At 42.3% G+C, this 22,921-nt stretch overlaps 1 long non-coding RNA gene across 6 annotated transcripts in view; it reads right to left on the bottom strand.

Moving 5' to 3' along the window:
- LOC131191351 (uncharacterized) overlaps window positions 1-22,921 on the bottom strand; it is a 68,927-nt gene that overhangs the window by 33,381 nt on the left and 12,625 nt on the right. For 3 of the 6 annotated variants that reach the window (XR_009153476.1, XR_009153474.1, XR_009153479.1), the window contains exons 2-3: window positions 5,247-5,417; window positions 365-571 (exon numbers count right to left, since the gene is read on the bottom strand). This is a non-coding gene — a long non-coding RNA (uncharacterized LOC131191351). Of the gene's footprint in view, window positions 1-364; window positions 572-1,602; window positions 3,263-4,751; window positions 4,859-5,246; window positions 5,418-22,921 lie in introns of those variants that run through there. The other 3 variants (XR_009153477.1, XR_009153478.1, XR_009153475.1) reach the window with 3 other exon arrangements.

Genomic DNA, 22,921 nt, shown 5'->3' with positions numbered 1-22,921 from the left:
CCCTCTCTGCCTGCGACTGCCGCCACCACCACCGCTGCTACTACCGGCCGCAAAGCCAGAAAGGTTGGGGACTGCTGAAATAAAGGAAAGGAAATCACAGAAAGAGTGAAGGAAGGCACCTTTTAGTGCAGGGGTGTCAAACTTGTGGCCCGCAGGCCAGATGCGTCATGCCCAAACCACGCCCACCCCAGCTCTGCGAATGGAAAAAACATCGTGAAAAGTCATGTGACGGCAACATGACGTGGGGAGTTTGTCTAGACCTTGAGCTATTAATAACAATCAGGGATAGGGTGAGATACAGGTAGTCCTCAACTTACACTTAGCACCAATTGAAATTATGACAGCTCTCCCCAGGACTACTTACAATCCAGATTCAAAGTTCCAACAGCTGGAGGCCCCCACAGTCATGTGATCATATTTTGGGTGCTTGGCAACCAGACTTCATTTACAGCAGTTTGCAGCATTCCGCAGTCACGAGCATGGATGAGGACATTTTTTTCCAAAAGCCATTGTTTATTTCCAGTCTCCAGGAAAAAATGCCTATTGCTAGGGCTTCTGCTAGAGATTGTAGCTGAAAACAAAAAAAGATTGTAAGTGTAACACTCGTGCTCACTATGGTGGGAAATTTTATAGGTCACATATTCAACTGCCAGCTTACTACTTTGCTATTGTGTAAAAATTGTAAAATATGAATTGTGCAGGGTAGAAGTGAATTGTATTTTGTTGTAGTTTTTGTATTTTTAGGCAAGGATTCCCTGAGACCTGAAAAATATTTTAAGGGTTCCTCCAACATAAACAGACTTAAAAAGGTTCTTCTCGATATGTCATATACTTTAAGTGCTGACCAGCTGCTACAATGATATAAGGCAGGGAATGAGTCAGCAAGGTTTTTGGGCTGATACGACTTTAAGAGAATGCATTTATAAGAAAGGCCCTGTGAGGGCGTCTCTGTGTGTGTGTGCTTCCGTACTGTAGTTGATGATTGATTGACTTTGCCTAGTACGTGTATGTATATAAACCACTATTTGAAAGACAAACTTCTGTTTACTGTATTTTGCTCCTGGGTTGTCTCAAAATAGTCACACTGTGTGCACTCTGACAAGATATCTCAAACCACAGATCCCTAAATCATATCTTTTCACTAATACCATTTTTAGCACATCAGTAAATTTCAATCTTCTCTCATGGATGGTAAAAACTGGAACACAATTCACACATTACATTAAAATAATGATCATTGGGTTCCAATTTACAGAAGAGGAACAGATAACAATAAAAAGATAAGATTTACCAGAACTTTGATTTGTAGAACAGGAAATTCTAAAGCTCTGATTTACTTTGAGGATTTTAGCATCATGAAGGAAGATCAATTTTTTTTCTCAGGATCAATTTTCTTCTCAGGATCCTTTCCCACTTTTAAAAATTACGGAGGATCACAAAAGAGTTTTCGTTTGTATGGGTTATATTTATTGATACTTACCATTTTAAAAATTAAAATTGACACATTCTTACCACTACTGCTTCTCACAACTATTTGATGAAATCTTAATATTGAATTATTTTTCAACATCAGCTGACAAATAATTTTCATTTCACACACACCTGAGAAGGTCTTGGAGGACCCCGGGTGTCCTTGGAGTAAACTTTGAGAAACAATGTCTTAAAACAATTCAATGAAGCTGAAATCTCCACTGCTTCTAGTCCATTTCATTCTAACCCTCATAAGGTAAGCAATTTTATTTCTTTTCAGCAAAGAAAGAACGGTGGGGAGAATGGAATAGTTTTCTTAAGTAGATGGGATTATAGAAATGGGGAAAATGAACCTGTTCTCTGTCACAGAAGGAGTAGTCCTAAAATAATTTCTCTTTTCATTTTAGCCATAACATATCTTTCCTTTCATGATCCTCTTCCATGACTATTCCATGGATGAAAATAGAATCACAGAATCTTGAGTTTCCTTCTGAGATTTAGAAGTTTGTGGTGAATCTGTTTTTCACAGTGGTAAATGCTGTTGTTTCTTTCTAAAGTTTGATGATTCTGTGCACATTTCTGCAGTTGGGCAAGAATACCATCTTTATTTTAAAATAAATATCACACACAACAGTCATAAGTCACAAGGTAATATTTCTGCTGTAAGAGGGAGTCACACCACAATTTCTTTTTTCTTTTTCCAGTCTAGTAATTTCATGCAAATCAGTACAATTCATTAGGAAAGTAGATTTTAAAATAAGGATTGGTTTTAGAGTTATGCGTTGAAAAATATCCTCCTGACAAAGAAAGGAAATAAATAAACAGTCAACTGGTTTTTTTCCCTTCTCTCTTACAAATTAAATCTGCCATTTGCCAGCTGTCTATACCAAGAAAGTAGGGCGCTATTTGCTTGTTATATATGTTTTTATAAATACATGGTTTTATAAATAAGTGCTTCATATTTTCACATGAATTTATAAAGGCTAAAATTGCTTCCCAATTTATAACCAGTCATTTAGCGACCAGTCAAAATCCCAATGAACCCCCTCTCCCAAAGCTATGAATAACTCAGTTTGATGTTCCAATGCCCTCACACTGTCATGTGATCATATTTTAAGCACTGTGATCACATGATCTCAATTTATATTTTTTTAATCAAAAACAGACATTTACATCACATGCAAGAGAGAGAGGAATGGAGGGAGGAAAGGAGGGAGGGAGGGAAATGTTGTGTCTCGTCCGCTTTCCCCGCAGCCGGGGCCTTCTTATCTGCTTCCGAATGCTGAGGAATGTCCTAGCATGCCTCCCGGCCCGAGCCCTGGCTCCATGCCCAGATAGGCTGAGGAAGAAGAAGCGCCTCCAGCCCCCAGCCCTGGCTCCATGCCCAGGCAAACGGAGCAACTAGACCCCTCCCCCACAGCATGTGAGCCTGAGGAAGGTCAATTACCAACAGCTGCAGACTGGAGTGACCCTCACTTCAGGAGAATTGATAAGCGGCGTCAACAGAAGGAAGGGAGGGGCAGGCCGGGATAAGTGCTGAGTCATGGAGCCACACCCCATGGCCTATATAAAGGCTTTCTGGCATTCTCTGAGTCAGGCAAAGTCTACCTTATCTTGCTGAAATCACTTTCTGGTCTCCTGCCTGCCTTGATAACTTTGCTAGGACTTTGGCAGAGCTGCAGAGGCATGCCTGATTCGGATTTCCCTGACCCGGCCATCAGCGGAGGAGTGGGACACGACAGGAAAAGAGATTGCTTAAAATGTGATCACACGTCTGTGTGGGGGCATTGGAACATCAAACACACACACACACACAAATATACATACATACATACATACATATACATACATACATACATATATATATATATATATATATATATATATATATATATATATATATATGTAGGTCTTTGGTTGTTCGGGTTTTCTCCCGTGTAAAATTAGAAGTGTCTTGGCGATGTTTCGACGAAGTCTCATTCGTCATCTTCAGGCTTCAGCTTTGTGCTATGAAGCCTGAAGATGACAAATGAGACTTCGTCGACACTTCTAATTTTACACGGGAGAAAACCCGAACAACCAAAGACCTATATACAAACACCCGTGAAAACCTCAGAAAACATATATATATATATATATACACATACACATACACATATATATATATACATACACACACACATATATATATACACACACACACACACACACATACACATACATACATACATATATACACACCGTATTTTTCGAACTATAAGACCCTCCAGACTATAAGACGCATCTAGTTTTTGGGGAGGAAAACAAGAAAAAAAATCTGCCTCTTCCTCTCAGCAATTTGTTCCCTTGTAGCAAACAACAAACAGTCTAGTCACCTTCAGCACAGCTTGATTTAGCACGAGCAGTTGGTTGGTGGTTGAATCTGCCTCCCAGAATACCACCTATCAGCTGTTCCAGGCTGTAGGGATTGCCAGCACCACCATTGTCGCCCATCACTGCTGCTGCCTATTGCCTCCTCTGAGCACCCCATTTTCAGCCTTTGCGCACCCCATTTTTGGCCTCCACGCGCCCCATTTCTAGGCCACGGGGATAGGCACCAGCGATCCTCACCAGCTGGAATGGGCCGAAAATGGGGTGTGCAGATACCAAAAATGGGGCGCAGAGGCCAAAAATGGGGTGCACAGAGGTGGTGATATAAAAGAATATGCACTAGATTTACAAGAGTAGCAACTCTAAGAATTTGTAATCATTATGGAATCTGGCAATTCTTGCTCCAATTTGAATATTTTAAAATTATTTTCCAGAGTACTCCTATTTGATTCATTGTCAATAATGCAATTTTCAATTACTGTAAATTCTAGCATTTGAACTTTTTCTGTTTCAAATAACAAAACCATAAATTTCTTGCCCAAGTCTTTTTCTTTCTTTCTCTGTTTCCTGAATCTTTCCAGTCTCCTCCTTCATATGGATCCAACTTTTGTCCAGGTTATAATTTTCTCTGTGTTAAGTAGCTAATTGATTCATTTAATGAATATAAAGTTCACAATAACAAATCATAGAGACAATGCAATAATCTTATTAATTGGTTTACGATTTCCCAATTCCGTATTAACAATAATTTATCTTCATCTGTTCACTACTCAACAATACATTTGAAGTTTTTCATTTTTTAAAAATGACTGTTTTCTTACATATAAAAATTATTTCTAAAATAGTAATAAGACATCCAAGCACACTACAAATACAATAAAGACCATGAATATAACTGTAAATACACATACAATTTGTGAGATCCTTTCAAGAACAGCATTATCAACTTGGTATAAAAATGATTGCATTCTATCAAGAGCAAGTAAATGGAATAAGAAAGGGGAGGGGGGAACTTGTTTCTTAGGTTCTGGTTGTTTTCAGCAAATGCAGAAAGAAAGAAAAAACATGCAGAAAATATTATTTATTGCCCAAACTGAAACTTTTCATTCCCTTCTGACTTCTTTGCTATTCTTTGCTATTCTCTCTCACTCTCTCTATCTGTCTCTCTCTCTCTCCTCATATTACTAAGTTGTTTTTAAGAAATCAAACCTATTTAAAGAAAAATAATTTTAATAAAAATATTCATGCAGAGAATGAAAAGACTGTAATGACATTAAAATCACTTTATTACGACAATAGGCTTTTCAGGCTAACCTGTCGTTTCCTATAATTCAAAACCAACTCCTTTGGTTTGTGGGTGTGGAGGAGAGATGTATCAGGGTACACCAGGGGTGGGTTCTACTTACCTTTACTACCAGTTCACAGCGGGAACACGCATGCGAACGCGCTTCTGCACATGCACATATCACCCATGATGATGTCATGGTGGGTGGGCGGAGCTTCCCGCCGGTTTTACTACCGGTTCTATAGAACCAGACCGAACTGGGAGCCAGCCATCCTGCAATCCAGGCCTGAAACTTTAAGAGAGAGCTTTTTTCTAATAGAAGCCAAGGAAATAAATAGAAGAATAGACAAGTTCAGCAATTCTAACAAAAACAAGCAAGCATTATTTCTCCATTCAGCTTTTCAAGTGATCCACGTACATCACAATTTCATTCATCATCAGGTCAGTGAGAAAGTATTTAAGCCAACAGTACCATAGGATAGAGAAGAGTTTCTAAATCAGTAATTAATACAAGTAGTCCTTAATTTACAACAAAATTTCTGTGGTTAAGTGAGACATTTGTTAAGTGAGTTTCTTGTCACGGTAAATTAAGTGAATCACTGAAGTTAATAAGTTTGTAACCTGGTTGTTAAGCGAATCTGGCTTCCCAAATGACTTTGCTTGTCAGAAGCAAAAGGTGATGTCATAACCTTGGGTCACAGCAAAGGTCATAAATATGAGCCAGTTGCTAAGCATCTGAATTTTGATCACACGATCATGGGGATACTGGAAAGGTTGTAACAGTGAAGAACAGTCATAAGTCACTTTTTGCAGTGCCGTTGTAACTTTGAATGGTCACTAAATGAACTGCTGTAAGTAGTATATATACTGATGTAGTATATATACTGCTCTTGGGATGTAAAAGTAATGGGTGGGGGGAAATGAAAAGGAATGTCTGGCAAACAGGAGCACCTTTCTTCTTCCAGCCTACTGACTGATCCTTTCTTTCTGTTTGCAAACCTTTGAGTTTCCCTTTTTTTCCCAAGCAGCTGTTATAACAAGATAAGATACTGGGGGGAAAAAAATTTTTACACTGATGCAATAAAGGAATCTTCCCCAACTTGGCACTTCCAGATGTGTTGTGCTTTAATAATGTACATATTTCAATAATACCAGAACAATTAAATCTAAATTAACATAAATATATCCTTCCCAAAAAAAAGAAAGAAAAATAGTCCAGCAAGCTTACTGCAGCCACGATGATAGCTTGCTCATGAATGTAACAAAAGTTAGCATCCAATATTGTCGATAGATAATTTAATTGAGGACATTTCCATGCCACCAGCATTTCCAGTGCCCTAAACTTCCTAAAACACAGTTTGTGAATGCCCTCCCTTTTGCTGTCCTTGAAAAGTAGAACATGTGGAAAAAACACCACAAACTATCCATTTTTCTTTCAGATAACCAACAGTAATGCTAAGACCACCATTTATTTAATGTCCTATTTCCTAAATGGAACTAGGGTGACAAAACTGCCTCATCCTTTCATAGGGTTACCAGAAATCTGAAGTGACAAACAACATGGACAACTGGAAAGGAGAACAAACTTTCTTGGCATCTGTGACAAAAATTACTGCAAAAAAGCTAAATAAATCTTAAGCCTACATCTAATATACTGCAAAAAAGCTAAATAAATCTTAAGCCTACTTTTTACAAAATCAGAAAGACTGGTATTTAAATTGCAATATTTTTCTTACAAATCTTTATTTTCAAGAATATATGCTAGCAATTATCTAAAATTGAAGAAGATGCACTTTTTAAATTTCACCATAGAATGTATGATAAGCCATGTGATCTACAGACTATAGTGATCATAGATTTGAAGGACATGGATTGAAGCCAATTGCTGAAATCAGCCAGTTGTAAATCTAAGCTGTCAGGTCATTTTCACAGTAACTCCATAGTTGTGTATTATTATAGTAGTTTAATTGTGGAGAGGAAAATCAGTTTTTATCCAGTGTACAGGAAGACATAATGTCCATGAACATAATATTGATATGGTATAGATAAGAGCACTAGCTCAGAGTCATGAGATGTGGATGAGGTACAAATCTTGTTAATAAAATGTATTTGAAATAGTGGCTGGATTGAGCCCAGGAAGCAGGGCATGGCAAGATTTCCCACCAATATGACATTTAACATTGTAAGCTCCACATAGCTGTAATAATTCAAATAATACCAGCTTTGTTTCTGTTTCCAATAAACTGGAGCATTCAGAAATAAATTGATTTAGATAGCAAAAACAGATGTCATGAGGTCAGTCTGTAATCAATCGATCGATCAATGCAATCAATCCCAAAGTAGTACAAAACATTAGTATGGAGGTGTCGTAAGCCTATATAATATATTTACTTTCTTAGAACATTCAATTGGAATATATTCATAAAACACATTCAAATGAATTCAAGACATCCTTAAAGTATAGTGACAATTTTTTCCTAGTCCTGACCAGTGGTGTTGTCAATATGGCAATAGGTACTGAGGCAAGAATGCAAATGTAGCATTTGCATGATATAATTTGCCCCCATCATTCTCCTGCAGGTGCACATGGCCCTACCTCCAAACGAAGGTACAGAACATGCATGGTCAATTAAACTATTTTGGCATCTGAAGCAAAATATATTTCCTGTGGGGGGTGGGGATAAAATCTTCCTGCTTTCCCTAGTAAAGGTAAAGGTTCCCCTCGCACATATGTGCTAGTTGTTCCCAACTCTAGGGGGCAGTGCTCATCTCCGTTTCAAAGCCGAAGAGCCAGCACTGTCCGAAAACGTCTCTGTGGTCATGTGGCCGGCATGACTAAATGCCAAAGGTGCACAGAACGCTGTTACAACCCCACCACAGGTGGTCCCTATTTTTCTACTTGCATTTTTTACATGCTTTCAGACTGCTAGGTTGGCAGAAGTTAGGACAAGGGGAACTCACCCCGTTACACAGCATTAGGGATTCGAACTGCTGAACTGCCGACCTTCTGATTGACAACCTCAACGTCTTAGCCACTGAGCCACCGCGGCCCTACCTTTCCCTAGTACTATACTCCCAATATCTGATGCCACCCATCCTTCATGGGCTTTTTTTTCTTCTCCCTCCCTTCAGTTATAGGCAAACTCAAAAAACTCCTTCCTTCCCTTTTCCTTCTCATCCTACAGGGTCCATTCTCGGGAGGATGAGGAGATGGGCATCTGAAGACATTTCTTCCACATTTTCAGCACTATTAAATACTTTTCCATTTTTTATTTTTTATTTTTTTTTACATTTATATCCCGCCCTTCTCCGAAGACCCAGGGCGGCTTACAGTGTGTAAGGCAATAGTCTCATTCTATTTGTATATTTACAAAGTCAACTTATTGCCCCCCCCCCAACAATCTGGGTCCTCATTTTACCTACCTTATAAAGGATGGAAGGCTGAGTCAACCTTGGACCTAGTGGGACTAGAACCTGCAGTAATTGCAGGCAGCTGTGTTTTAATAACAGGCTTCTTACAGCCTGAGCCACACCGCGGCCCTAATTTTAATTGATTAGAATTTTCACAAAATTTAGGGGTTTATTTTATTTGCTTTTCACAAGATGGTTTTGGTTACCATCTTCAAAGCGCTCCATGGCATAGGGCCGGGTTATTTATGGGACTGCCTGCTGCCACCGACTACCTCCCACTGACCCGTACGCTCTCACAGGGAGGGACTCCTTAGGGTGCCATCCGCCAGGCAGTGCCAACTGGCGACACCCAGGGGAAGGGCCTTCTCTGTGGGGGCCCCCACCCTCTGGAACGAGCTCCCCCCAGGATTACGTCAACTTCCTGACCTTCGAACCTTCTGCCGCGAGCTTAAGACACATCTATTTATTTGTGCAGGGCTGGCCTAGGGTTTAATTTTAAAATTAATTTTAAATGGGGTTTTGTATTTTTTAACTATAGTTTTAAATTTGGCCTAATGGAATAAGTTTTTTAAATGTTGTTTTAACATGTATTTATTTTATACTTTATGTTTTATAAGGCTGTAAACCGCCCTGAGTCCTTCGGGAGATAGGGCGGTATAGAAATTTGAATAATAAATAATAAAATAATAAAATAAAATAGACTCCAAACAATTTGAGTGGTAAAACAACAGCAGTTGTGAGACCTATAGCTGGATCTTGGGTAAGAAGAATGAATTCTTGGCCTACTGCCCATAAACTGAAAAATGAATAAAAAGCTCAATTGACATTGAGATATACTTTGCAACAAAGTAAGTTGCATGGGTCTCCCTAGCATGCCAAAAGGAAAAGCTTCTTTTTAGTAATTAATTACTTTGTTCCTAATGTTGACTTTAAAGCAGTTCTGTCAGAATGACTGATGCGCTGCTTTCTATTGATTTCTGCGGAATAAATCCCCATCGTGATCAAAATTAACAGCAGGGATGTTGAGGTTACCATTAAGCCCTCTATTCCCAGTCCCTCCAAGATTTGTTCTTTGAAAATAAAGGAAAGTGTAAGCTTAGACTGTAGAAGAATGAGCACAGTTTTCCCCCCAACCCCCAATCTGCCACTCCCTGGCTTTAACAGGCAACAATCCACATTTATTATTTGCCCCATGAATCCTTCTCCCCAATCCACCCTATTTGTTCTCCTTCCTTTCCATCCTCCGCAGATTTACACACAAATGTGAGTATTGAAAATGGTTTTGAAAGCTTGTCATCAGATGCCCCCTATTATCCATTTACTACAACGCTACAATAAACCTTTTTGTCAATGCCACTGCCCTGCTTCATCTTACACAATTAGCCTGGTGACCCTGCCAAGTTCACAGGTTAACCAAGGAAGAATAAGTAAGACAGTGTCTTCTATATAATACTTAACACAGTAATGCAGCTGCAGGGTGACTATTCAGGTCAGGCTCCATGGAAAGTTGTGGAGGGCTTTGTGAATACACCTACATTCTTAATACTGGGTAGTGTCTTCAACTCTGCACCTGTCCTATAATAATGGGGAAAAGCTGTAAACTTAGTATTTAATTTTGCATTCTGCTGATAGGCTCATTTTTCAATTCCACCCCACCAGACGGAGCAGAAAATATAATCATTAACATTTTTCAGTGTTTCAATTACAGTAATTAAATTATTTTAATTTATTTTAAATCATTTTGATTTAATTTGTGAAGAATAATTTCCAGGCATTCAAGTACACAAACCCTCCAATATATTTCTAATGAAAGCTTGATGGTGTTTTGGTTTTCTTGGCTGGCAAACAGAGTTTCTCCCACAAAAGAGTTCATTCTTTCTCTCAGCCAGAACTTGTTACAGACAATCCTCTACTTACAAACTTTCAAGTTGCAAACTTTTGGTGATATAAAAACAAACCTGTCCACAACTCTAACTTAGAAAGTCATGGAAAGACCGGAAAGGGTTAGTTTACAGTATGCCACACACACATGCTGGTCAGCACCATCACAAGTTGAAAGGTTGAGCAAATCAAACCAATGGATCATTGAACAAATCAACTCAGAGTTCTCTCCACAGGCACAGATGACTAGATTCAAGTTATTCTACTTTGGACAATTATGCAAAGACCTAACTCCCTTAAAAATATTCTAATGCTGGGAAAGTTGGAAGGAAAAAGAAGAGGAGGGTGACCAGCAGAAAGCTGGCCAGTTGCAATGAGTACACCATTGGAACACTTGAAAGAACAGGATGGGAGCAGATTGTCATGGAAAAAATCTATGTGGTTGCTAAGGAGTCAAAAATGACTAGATGGCACATAATCAAGTCACAGTGACTGATGGTGCCACCTCCTCCAAACAGACATTTGCATTTCTTAGAATGAAAGAACTCCCTAAGCTTTTGCATCCTCGATCAGTGCCTACTCAGCCGAAAGCTGGCTCTGTGTATGGGGACAGTATGTTTTAAAAAAGACTTGCATATTCCTGGTGACAAAGGACAATCAACTGTTATAATAACTTCCTTTTAATATGCAATCAGGATTCTAATCTAGCTGCACCAAATTGTGCGTCAGATAGCCTAGAACCATACTAAATGAAGTGCCCAGGCAATATCGCTCAGGTCTTACCAGTGAAACTGAGTTATGCCACAGAGTCACCACAGATATTAGTCCCATTTGTAATTAACTGTGAAGTCATTTCCATACAATGGTGTGGGGTTTTTTTCAGCAGACTTTGTATCACAGCATTATTTAAATAATCATTTCAGCAATGCTGCTTTGGCATTAAAAGTCAAGATGATGCCAAATGAATTTTGGCATACAGGCAAGTTGAGGTAACTGTGCAGTTTATCATTTCAGCATTTGTTATAGATTACAGTCAATTATAGTCTGCATTTGTTTAATGGCACTTTTGTGGCATATTTGAAAAATACAATCCATTCTCTCCAACTTATTTCACATTTGCTGGACCAGAGTAACCTGTAGTATATTTTTAAATCACTTGCAAGTGGTGAATGGCAAATAACATATATCCCCCAAATCTATGGAAATACTACTTACAGGATATATTAATTTGCTGGTAGTATATGGAAGGCTGGGAAGAAAAAAATCAAATAATAGAGAATCATTTACTGAAAATGTATGATCCTACACAACAATAGCAAGATGTCCTGCCAATAAAATATATAGACTTTGAAATAGAATAGAATAGAATAGAATAGAATAGAATAGAATAGAATAGAATTTTATTGGCCAAGTGTGATTGGACACACAAGGAATTTGTCTTGGTGCATATGCTCTCAGTGTACATAAAAGAAAAGATACGTTCATCAAGGTACAACATTTACAACACAATTGATGATCAATATATCAATATAAATCATAAGGATTGCCAGCAACAAGTTATAGTCATACAGTCATAAGTGGAAAGAGATTGGTGATGGGAACTATGAAACGATTAATAGTAGTGCAGATTCAGTAAATAGTCTGACAGTGTTGAGGGAATTATTTGTTTAGCAGAGTGATGGCCTTCGGGAAAAAACTGTTCTTGTGTCTAGTTGTTCTGGTGTGCAGTGCTCTATAGCGTCGTTTTGAGGGTAGGAGTTGAAACAGTTTATGTCCAGGATGCGAGGGATCTGCAAATAATTTCACGGCCCTCTTCTTGTTTCGTGCAGTATACAGGTCCTCAATGGAAGGCAAGTTGGTAGCAATTATTTTTCTGCAGTTCTAATTATCCTCTGAAGTCTGTGTTTTCTTGTTGGGTTGCAGAACCGAACCAGACAGTTATAGAGGTGCAAATGACAGACTCAATAATTCCTCTGTAGAACTGGATCAGCAGCTCCTTGGGCAGTTTGAGCTTACTGAGTTGGCGCAGAAAGAACATTCTTTGTTGTCCTTTTTAATGATGTTTTGATGTTAGCTGTCCATTTGAGATCTTGCGATATGATAGAACCCAGAAATTTGAAGGTTTCTACTGTTGATACTGTGTTGTCAAGTATTGTGAGAGGTGGAAGTATGGAAGGGTTTTTCCTAAAGTCTACCACCATTTCTACGGTTTTGAGTGTGTTCAGTTCCAGATTGTTTTGGTTGCACCACAAGGCTAGTCGTTCGACCTCTCGTCTATATGCGGATTCGTCATTGTCTCGAATGAGACCAATCACTGTTGTGTCATCTGCGAACTTCAGTAGCTTAACAAATGGATCATTGGAGATGCAGTCATTGGTATACAGAGAGAAGAGAAGTGGGGAGAGCACACAGCCTTGGGGGGCCCCTGTGCTAATTGTACAGGTATTTGATGTGATCTTGCTTAGCTTCACCTGCTGCTTCCTGTTTGTTAGGAAGCTTGTGATCCACTTACAAGTCTGTTCCGGTACCTGTAGCTGGTTTAGCTTAGTTAGAAGAATGTCTGGAATGATGGTATTGAATGCTGAACTAAAGTCTACAAAGAGGACCCTTGCATAGGTCTTTGGAGACTCAAGATGTTGTAGGATGTAGTGCAGAGCCATATTAACAGCATCATACAGTAGAAGACAGCAGACAGCAAATGTAAAGAAAAAAAGTTTTAAAACTAGAGATGCATCAGCTCCTCAGCTCTTCAGGTTCTTTAATAATAATTCAGTTTAAAACATGGTTTGTAAATGTTGGATGCCAGAAAACCAAGACATAAAGAACATGGAATACTTAATCCTGAAATTTTCAGAAATATGAAATGGGATTATTAAATGTATGCATCTCAGTTATAAATAATACATTTCAAACGTATCTATAACTTGATAGCACCTGCTTCTTTTTTGGCAGTTGTAGAGGGAAAGGGAAAGGCCTTGAGGAACAGGAATCATATGGCTACCAGCAAAGCAATGATAAAAGAAGTTTGAGTGTGGAGCAAAAATGTAGCATGGATAAACAACTTAGACGAGTCCTAAGTTCATACATTCTCTTGAAATCAAAGGAAAGAAAGAAGAAGCACATTTAAATTTGCAAGATTCTGTTGTTACAGCTTTACTACATACAATAAACTGGTATTGACCTACATGACTTTGGTTTCCAGCCTAGTCTATCTCAAAAGTTGACATTAATGTGGGATAAACATATGCTCTTTTAATATAAAAGAGACCTCCAAAGTCCTCCAAAACCGAATAATAAATATTTTAAATGTAAAAAAATGAAAGGGAGGAGGAAGAGAAGAACTGCACTTCATCTCTTTAAGTGACATGACGGACATTGCCAAGTAGGGACCTACTTCCTTAATCACATCTCCACATTAAGCATGGTAGTATTAAATATGCTTTGTAACATTAAAAAATACATTTTGCAGTAAGAAAACATTTTTGCCTGCTAGAGTTTGAGGAAAATGCAACATCTATAAAACAGATGGGCAGACAGTGGGGCAAACATATGGATTACCAGAAGTATTCAATAATTATATGGGAAATGCCCAAAGTTCATATACCTATTATACGTATGTATATATGTATTCATTTTCTTTCTTCCAAATTTTGAAATGAAAGTGAAGTACAAGTACAGACTTGTTTTGTTAGTTGTAAAGTCGTGTCCGACCCATCACAACCCCATGGACAACACTCCTCCAGGCTTTCCTGTTCTCTACCATCCTCTGGAGTACATTTAAGCTCACGCCTACTGCTTCAGTGACTCCATCCAACCACCTCATTCTCTGTCGTCGTCTTCTTCTTTTGCCCCCAACCGTTCCCAGCATTTGGCTCTTCTCCAGTAAGTCCTTCCTTCTCATTAGGTGGCCAAAGTATTTGAGTTTCATCTTCAGGATCTGGCCTTCTAAAGAGCAGTCAGGACTGATCTCCTCTAGGACTGACCAGTTTGATCACCTTGCAGATCTTGGAGCCCAAGAAAATAAAATCTGTCACTACCTCCATTTCTTCCCCATCTATTTGCCAGGAATTGAGAAGGCCTGATGGCATGAGTTTAGTTTTCTTAATGTTGAGTTTCAAGCCAACTTTTGCACTCTCCTTCTTCACCCGTATCAAGAGCCTTTTATATGAATTGGTAAATTAATATATATAATGGAATAAAGTTTGATAAAACTTCAGTGACTTTATAAGCTCCCTAGTAGTTTCCATCATTTCCTTTCAACAATCTAAGTGGGTTACCTTGCCATTCTTGCCTTGAGAACCAAAAAAAGATTTAACATTCTGTACCAGCTGGTAGAAGCTGGTAAAACGTTTACAATCGCCTGTAATAAGCAAAGGTTGATTATGTCCCATCAAAATTCATATTACTGTGCAAACATAGGAAATTTCTGGTAGAAACCTTATCTGTGTGATATTTATTTAACAAAAGAGAAGTCAAACAAGCTGTGATTTCACTTTGGAAACCAAGGCTGCTTCCTGAGTAGAAGGGAGTACTTTTTAAAAGGACCTATTTTTAGGCACAGAAATTATATTTTTATCTACTATATACTCTTGCCTCATTATTGACTACCACTGTCATAAATCCATCAGGATGAATGATCTGCATACATCAGAACATTAACATCAGTAATCCCTCTGTGGAAGCCTAAGACCTCAGAAATCCTTGGTAAATAAATGCTATATGTGAGTATCCAAGAAGCCTCTTATCAGATAATTTATGTGCAGCAAAGAATGACTGATAGTTTACATAAACTCTGTAAAATGAAGAATAGGGACTTTAACTGCAATCCAGACATAATTAAATGTTGTTAATTTCAAGGACAGTTACACATAAACGTAACTCTACTCTTGGTATCAGTGAGATTTCAGAATGCTAAACCCGGCTGGATTTTATTATTTTATATATTTATTACATGTAATAGAACATTCCTGTCATTATTTAGCTTTTTTTTTTTACAGAAATCGACCTTTAAGGAGTACATAAAAGAGTCCACCTTTATAACTTTATCCTCAGAACATCCCTTACAAGTAGGTCAATAGATTGAGGGGGGGGGGGAGTTTTATATTATTATATTATTTATTAGACATTAAAGCTCCTGAGGTCCAAGAAGATTCTTGGCATCATACAAAATATTAAGTGCACAATTAAAACACAGTTCAAAACATAATTGCCCAGACAATAACAATAACAGTCAAAAAATATGACAGGGGTTCCAGAAACATTCTGAACTCAGAATTTAAACACTAAACCCTGGAGCAAAGCCAAGCCAAGGCTAAGTGGGGATTTGAATCTCCATTCCTAATCTAACCCTAAACTGGAATCCACATTGGTTTAGTGCAAGGTTTTCAACCTCAGGAACTTTAAGGAGTGTAGATGTCAACTCTCAGAATTCTCCAGCCAAGATAAGAAATTTTGGAAGTTGAAGTCTACGTATCTTAAAGTTCTGAAGTTGAGAAACACTAGTGAATGGATTTTATACAAAATCCAATATTTCCAAAAAAAACTTAGCGTTTAGATAGTTATTGCCTCAACCCATACCTCAATTACTTATAATGCAACCATGTAGTGCAGAGGTATCAAACTGAAGGCCCATGGGCCGGGTGTTTAAATCTGGCCTGTAGGGTTGGCCTGGAAATATCAAAACAGGCCACATGCACCCACCGATCCACCCCCATGGCCCATTTTCAGCCTCCGCATGGCCCGTTTTTGGCCAGCAGAGTGCTGCTGGAGGCCATAGAGGGCAAAAATGAGGTGTGGGGGGCCAGGCATGCCCCCCACACCCCATTTTGTCTGGTAAAGTGCTGCAGGAGGCCGTTCAGGCCAAAAATGGGGCACAGTGGGCCATCTCCCCCTATGTCCCATCTCCCCCCTGCTCCCCGCTCCCCCCACCAGCCCACAGAGAACTACAGTGCTGATCTGGCCCTCGAAGAAATCCAGTCTGACACCCCTGATGTAGTGTAATAGTTTAGGTTTTGGAATAGGAGTAGGGAAACCAGATTCAAGTCTGTGACTATCTATAGAACTTCAATGGAAGACTTTGGAACAGTTACCATCTTCTTCAGCTTCACCTACCTCACAGGATGGTTGCTTGGGAGGAAAATGAGAGGAGGTATAGGAAGTGTGGCAGAACCTGAAGAGGAATCAGCCTAGTCACAACACAGCCACAAACAGACTGAGTCTAACCCTCTGAACTACATTGACCCTTATCTAGCACCAAAATAGTGTAACCGTTAGTTGAGTACATTCCTGTGAATAGACATGAGTAGTAATAAATCAATTCAATTGGAACTTTGCATGTGGTCCTGGTCTTTGAAGCCTGACATATGAATCAGCATTTTTCTCACTCTGCCGGTTTAGTTGAAACCATCAAAGGTGGACCTTTTTTTTTTTTGGCAAATTGTGGGATTGTGAATGGTCTGATTTTTTTATTTGCTTTTTCTCTGTTTCACCAGGCCTTCCACTGTATAGATGCTAGCAAGGGTGTCCTTGACCAAAGTAAGGTGGCAAGGTGCAGGACTTCACAAAGATGCTACCTAAAGCTTTGTTACTCCTCCCTCTCCCCTGAGATGCTCTTGGATGAATGCAAACAAATATGCTCCAACCTCACTGGCTTGATTCTCTCTGCTTAAAACATCGGTAGTCTGACCTGAATTCTAACTTCACCCCATTACTCAGGCTTTGGCCTTAAGCATGCTATACCTCCCCCAGCACTATACTTGCCCATACACACACTTTATACCAGGGGTCTCCAACCTTGGTCCCTTTAAGACTTGTGGACTTCAACTCCCAGAGTCCCTCAGCCAGCAAAGCTGGCTGAGGAACTCTGGGAGTTGAAGTCCACAAGTCTTAAAGGGACCAAGGTTGGACCCCTGCTTTATACAATAGCCTGCCATGTTACTCATCTAACAGGATAACTGTAGAGACTTTTTAATAGATGTAGGAAACGGGCATCTTCATAGCAATGCAGCTTCCATTTGTAAAGCCTCACCTCTTCTTCCTCTTCTTGCCCCCCTCCTGTTTCCTTTGCAAATTGTTGAAAAGGTACATCAGGTTCTAAAAACATGGATGGAGGAGGTCTAAGCAAACTTTTTTTTCTTTTTCCTATGGAGTCGGGACAAGAGGATTTTTGTTAACTGTAAGAGTGGTGAAGGTCAGAGGGCAATCCTTGTTTGATCTTTTGGAGAGACAGCTGGGTGACTCATGATGTCTCTGCCTGATTTCAGGGTTTGAGGCCAGGAGAGGAGAAAATGATCAAAGTCCAGCTTGAAACTGGTTTGGGAGAGATTGGGAGGGTGAGAGGAATGGAATATGTTGACTGTCTATATTTCCTTCCCAACCAGGATGTATCTTTCTACTGTTATCATACCAGTACAAGAACAGGACAGGACAAGGATGTGATAGTGAGGAAGACAAAAAAGTCAAGACTGCAGCTGGAACTAAATGACTGAACCTAAGCCTTTTTTTAACCTGCAGGACTTGGATCACATCATTGTGGCCATTGACTTTTATAACCCCATATATTTGATTATACAATCTGTATTGCCATCCAATAGTCTTTCCAAATGTCAGTTTTGTCTGATAATGGCATTGTTTCTGTAGGCAGCAACATGTGGAATCGTACCAAGACAAACAACCAAATAATCTTCCCATCGATTATGTTTTGTCTCAACAGGTCAAGGAAAACAGTATCAGATGCTGCTCAGAATTAGCAGATGGGTTTTCATAAAGCTGCAAAAGCTCTTAAGTAGGATGCAGTGATCCACTTCCCAATGGTATTTTTGACTGCTGGAACTATATTTCTGCTTGTCTTCCCCAATGCAATTCTATAGTTGATTTTGCTTTTTAGATTTTTCCTTGTTTTCCTTGTTGCCTAACTCTATTATGTAAACTGCCTAGACTTTCTTTAATGATTAAGGCAGCATACATAAAACAAATAGTTATCCATCCCTGCAATAGCACTTTCTTTCTTTGGTTAGGAATGTATCAGCTCTGCGTATGATGTGTTCTGTTCTACAATGAATTAATAAACAACTGTACCACATGCTTCTGGAATTTTGTTACAATGAGTTCTTTCATAGTACAAGTAATCCTTGACATACAGCCATTTGTTCAGCAACCTTTCGAAATTACAATGCAGCTGAACAAAGGGACTTTGAACCCCACCCTAAGTTCCAACCATTGCAGCGCCCCAAAATCCAGGTACTTGGCAATGTTCCTGCCATTACCGGGAGATGTCTATTTTTCTACCTTCGGGTCCCAGGCCCGGCCGGGGGAACATCAGGAGCAGCAAACGGGGGTAAGGCCGGACGAGCTGGTGGCCTGTGCCAATCGAGCAGGCTTGGCGTTCTTTGGGCTCTTGCTGGGGCAGCTGCTGCGGCAGCCGTATCGTGGCTTCTGAACTTCCGGGTTTTCGGCGGCGGTGGTGGCGGCAGCGGCAGCGGCTTCCTCAGGAGGCTGGGAGCTTCTTACCATCAGAGAGCCTTTTAGCATCAACGCTGGAGCCTTTTTTACCACCAGCGCTTTCTTACCATCAGTGCTGGTGAGGTCTGGGATGAGTGGCAGGTATCAGCGTTTCCTTGGGCCCTTGTGCTGGGGTGCCGGCCGCGGCGGTCGCTGTGTGACTTCCGGGTTTAGGCGGCGGCGGCAGCGGCAGCGGCCCCCTCAAGGGACAGAGTTTTTTATCCACCAATGCTGGAGAGGCAGAGGGTCGGACGTATGAGAGGCAGAGGGCCCGAAGAATCATCTGGAGGGCCCAATCCCTTGAAAGGGAGCTGGAGCTGGAGGATGATGTTGGCCCTCATTCGGACCCTCAGCAGTTTGGCCTAGGATGGCCCATGGTGGTGGCGTCGGCGACGGCTGGGAATCCTGGCTGTTGGCGACGCGACGGCCTTATCATCTGATGGGCTTGTCCTGGATGGTCGTGGCCCTCACTAAGACTAAGACCAAGATTAAGACTGTGATTAAGATCAAGATCAAGTTTATGACTGAGATTAAGATCAAGACCAGGCCGGAAGAATTGTAAGAGGTTGATTGGAGGAGGCATCTTGAGGGTGGAATTTGCCGAAGAGTTGATTCGAGGCAGGTTCGGGCCCTCTTCTTGGCTATCGCCTTCGGAGGTGACGACGTCGGGGTCGTCGGCATCGGCGAGGGACTTTGCCGGTGGCGTTGACATCGTCGTTGGCCTCTCCATGGCTAGATCTAGATTCGGACCCCCGACTTCTACTTTCTTTGGTGGCCTGGTGTGTGGTCTCTGGCCCATATCATCTTTTAAACATCAATGGTGACTAGACTGGCTCGGAGGAGAGTGGCTGATTCGATCTGGTGTCATCTGGACCTGGGGCGAGTGGTGGCCGCTTGGGTTTGGAGGTAGAGTAGCGGCCCCATGGAGCCCTAGAAGTCCACGGTCCATCCTGCCAGCCTGAGAGCCCGTTCTGCTGTGGTGACACCTTGACCGGCTTCGATGGGCTGCTTACCGTACTCTTTGTTATGTGAAGATTCTCAACTGCGGACCTTCTTGCCCTGCGAGATTCCCCTCTCTCGCAGGTTTGGCCCTCCACACTATCGAGGGCCCACCTTGAGGATGGGTTTTGGAACCCCGAGAGTTGGCATGCTAAATCTAGGAGACTTAGGGGATTTTTAACTAATTGTTTTAATAGATTTTTTAAGGGGAGTTTTAATGGGGATTTTAAGGGTTGGGAGTGGGGGAGGGTTGAGATGGGTGGGGGGGGAAACCCACCAGGGAGGGGGGGAGGGTATGTCCAGTCCCAGTGCGTGCTCACGGCTTTATTTTATCGGGTCCGAAGACAGGGGGGGAGGGGGATGTTCAGAGCGTAGAGTGTTATTCCATCTGTACGGTAAGTGGGAGAGGCAGATATGGCGGAGGCAAGGGGTCGTATCGTTTCCTGGGAGCACGTGCTCGATGTTTAAAGGCGATCACGTGCTCCAGCCCCTCAGTCCTTACTCGTTCCCCGGATGGCCAAGATCCTCAGAGCTTGGGTCTTCGGCTGATGCTGTGTAATGCCCGATCCATGGTAAATAAGGCTCCCTTGATTTACGATCTCATACAGAGGGAGTCCGCGGACTTTACGGGCATTACAAAGACTTGGTTGGGCACAGAGGGGGGTGTTCCCCTGGTGGAACTGTGCCCTCCGGGTTTCCGTGCATTTCATCAGCCGAGTGCCCAAGGTAGGGGTGGGGGGGTGGCGGTTGTGATTAAAGAAAGCCTAGAGCTGAGGGAGTCCACTGTGCCTCAGATATCTGGTTGTGAATCCCTCCTTGTGAAGTGGGGTCATAGGAATCAGATGGGTTTGTTGATCGCGTACCTGGCTCCTTGCTGCGTGACTACAGCCCTGCCTGAGCTGCTGGAGGTGCTTGCCGGGGTGGCAGTTGAGACTCCCAGACTTTTGGTCATGGGGGATTTCAACTTGCCATCGGCCGGCTTGTCATCAACGGTAGCTCAGGAGTTCCAGGCTTCCATGACGGCCATGGACCTGATTCAAGTAATTGATGGCCCTACACACATGGGGGGAGGCACACTAGATCTGATTTTTATCTCTGGACAGTGGATTAATGATCTGGTATTAGGAGATTAGTGACGGAACCGGTGTCATGGTCGGATCATTTTCTCCTTCGCCTGGACTTTCGGACCGCCGCTCACCACCGCAGGGAGACGGAGCCAATGCGTTGGTTCCGTCCCAGGCGCCTGATGGACCCTGAGAAGTTCTGGACGGAGCTTGGGCTGTTTCCTGAGGATCTTGCCCACGGCACGACTGAAGAACTAGTTGCGGCCTGGGAACGGGCCGCGGCTGGGGCTTTGGATCGTGTCGTGCCTTTGCGGCCTCTGATCCGGCGTAGATCTCACTTGGCTCCCTGGTTCTCTGAGGAGCTGAGGGAGATGAAACGCCGGAGAAGACGCCTAGAGAGTACCTGGAGGTCTAGCCGTTCCGAGGCTGATCGGACACTAGTGAGTTCTTTTACTAAGACCTACCTAGTGGCAATGAGGGAGGCGAAACGTTCCTACGTTTCCACCCTCATTGCATCAGCAGATAACCGCCCGACCGCCCTGTTTCGGGTGACTCGCTCCCTCCTTCAACAGGAGGGGCGGGATGACCCCCTACAGGGACGTGCCGAGGAGTTTAACGGTTATCTATACGATAAAATCGTTCAGCTTCGGGATGGTTTAGACCAAAATTGTGATGATCCAAGTGGGATGGCAGGGGCACGTCTTGTTGAGGTTATTTGGGATGAGTTTGAGACTGTGGCTGTCAAGGACGTGGACAGGTTACTGGGGAGGCTACATGCGACCACATGTTTACTGGACCCGTGTCTTCCTGGCTGGTGCTGGCTACTCAGGAAGTGACACGAGGCTGGCTCCGGGGAATTATAAATGCTTCACTGTTGGAAGGGGTTTTCCCCACTGCCTTGAAAGAGGCGGTGGTGAGACCCCTCCTCAAGAAGCCTTCCCTGGACCCAGCTATTTTGGGAAATTATCGTCCAGTCTCCAACCTTCGCTTTGTGGCGAAGGTTGTAGAGAGTGTGGTTGCATGGCAGCTTCCCCGGTACCTGGATGAAGCTGTCTATCTAGACCCGTTCCAGTCCGGCTTCTGGTCCGGTCACAGTACGGAGACAGCTTTGGTCGCGTTGGTGGATGACCTCTGAAGGGCCAGGGATAGGGGTTGTTCCTCTGCCCTGGTCCTATTAGATCTCTCAGCGGCTTTTGATACCATCGACCATGGTATCTTGCTGCACCGGTTTGAGGGGTTGGGAATGGGAGGCACCGTTTATCGGTGGTTCTCCTCCTATCTCTCTGACCAGTCGCAGACGGTGTTGACAGGGGGGCAGAGGTCGACCGCGAGGCACCTTACTTGTGGGGTGCCTCAGGAGTCAATTCTCTCGCCCCTCCTGTTCAACATCTACATGAAGCCGCTGGGTGAGGTCATCAGTGGTTTCGGAGTGAGTTATCATCTATACGCTGATGACACTCAGCTGTACTTTTCCACCCCAGACCACCCCAACGAAGCTGTCGAAGTGCTGTCCCAGTGTCTGGAAGCCGTACGGGTCTGGATGGGGAGAAACAGACTCAAGCTCAATCCCTCCAAGACAGAGTGGCTGTGGATGCCGGCACCCCGGTACAGTCAGCTGCAGCCGCAGCTGGCTGTGGGGGGCAAGTTATTGGCCCCAACGGAGAGGGTGCGCAACTTGGGTGTCCTCTTGGATGGGCGGCTGTCGTTTGACGATCATTTGGCGGCCGTCTCCAAGAGGGCCTTCCACCAAGTACGCTTGGTGCGCCAGTTGCGCCCCTTCCTTGACCGGGATGCCTTATGCACGGTCACTCATGCCCTTGTCACTTCCCGCTTGGACTATTGCAATGCTCTCTACATGGGGCTGCCCTTGAAGTGCACCCGGAGGCTGCAGTTACTCCAGAATGCAGCTGCGCGGGTAATAGTGGGAGCAACTCGTTGCTCC

Source organism: Ahaetulla prasina, chromosome 2, assembly GCF_028640845.1.
Source record: "Ahaetulla prasina isolate Xishuangbanna chromosome 2, ASM2864084v1, whole genome shotgun sequence".
Taxonomy (NCBI): Eukaryota; Metazoa; Chordata; class Lepidosauria; order Squamata; family Colubridae; genus Ahaetulla; species Ahaetulla prasina.
Note: the sequence above shows the minus strand (reverse complement) of the source record. Positions and strands in the feature narration are given on the sequence as shown.